Here is a 1,377-nt window from a genome sequence, read left to right as displayed (position 1 = left end):
GCTCTTTTTAAAGGAGTTTACCAGAATAGAAGAAATAAATAAAAGGGCGACTTTTAAATGTTTTAATGAGTGAAGCAAAGATGGCCGTTTATCGTCCCTCAGAGACAGACTGCAGGACGGAGCTCAGCTTGATGCCGCGGCTCAGAATCAGACTTAGACTTAGACTTGACTTTATTAATCCCTTGGGATTACTCCCTTCGGGAAATTGTACAGGCTGGAGTTTCACTTCCACAGAGACACACAGAACATGGAGGATTTTATTCAGCTGTGGGGTTTTAATAACATTTTATATACTGGGTCAGATGAAGGAGAACTACAGTTTAACGAGCTCCTCATTTAATGATTTTGGCTGACACTTGTTTTTAACAAGTGATTTTTAACTGAAACATGTTTTATGTCAATTGTTTTTTTTTATGTATTTCTTTTTTTAACACGGTTCTTTTTTGTAGAACTTTGAGGTCTTTTTAAAGAAAAGTGCAGTATAAATCAAATGTATTATTTTTAGGTTTTGAATTGTGTAAAGTGTCGTTAAAGGTCAAAAGGCTTCTTCTTTTTGAACTTTATTGGCAGGTGGAAGAAACTTTAGGTGAGCATCACCAACACCAACTGGTAAGGAGGATAATGGACGACATCCATCCACCCATTATCTGACACGCTTAATCTCAAGCGGGGTCATGAGGGCTGCTGGTGCCTATCTCCAGCTGGGTGAGAGGCGGGGTCCATCCTGGACAGGTCTCCAGTCCATCGCAGGGAAACACAGAGACAAACAGGACAAACAACCATTCACACACACACTCACACCTAAGGAGAATCTAGATCTATGCTTTTGGACTGTGGGAGGAAGCCGGAGTACCCGGAGAGAACCCACACATGCTCAGGGAGAACATGCAAACCCCATGCAGAAAGACCCCTAGTCAGGAATTGAACCAGGAACCTTCTTGCTGCAAGGCAGCAGTTCTACCCACTGCGCAGCTTACTCTGCTTCCAAAACTCCAATATGGCCTGATATTCTCTGCTTCCTGATTCTTTTTGCAGTAAAACAATCAAATTTTTACTGAGTTTCTTAATTAACTTGTTTCTCTGAATCCAATATTTTCTAATACCTAAAATAACACGTTCCACCGCCTCATCTTCCCCATAGTCACATTTCCTGCCTGATGTTTCCCTATTAAACGTAATTATTTATTCTATCCTGTGAGTCTGATTCTATGTCATAAAATAATTCTCTCTTCTCTCCTTTCTTTCTGTTCTTCCCATTTGTCTCTTTTGGATTTTATAAAACCAATTTCCTTTCTTTTCTTCTTCCTATAACTTTTGCCACCTCTCTTTTTTTTTGTTTAATTATACATTTATTTCTGTTATACTAACATTAATATC

The sequence above is a fragment of the Cyprinodon variegatus genome, unplaced genomic scaffold (assembly GCF_000732505.1).
Source record: "Cyprinodon variegatus isolate N-32 unplaced genomic scaffold, C_variegatus-1.0 Scaffold316, whole genome shotgun sequence".
Taxonomy (NCBI): domain Eukaryota; kingdom Metazoa; phylum Chordata; class Actinopteri; order Cyprinodontiformes; family Cyprinodontidae; genus Cyprinodon; species Cyprinodon variegatus.
Note: the sequence above shows the minus strand (reverse complement) of the source record.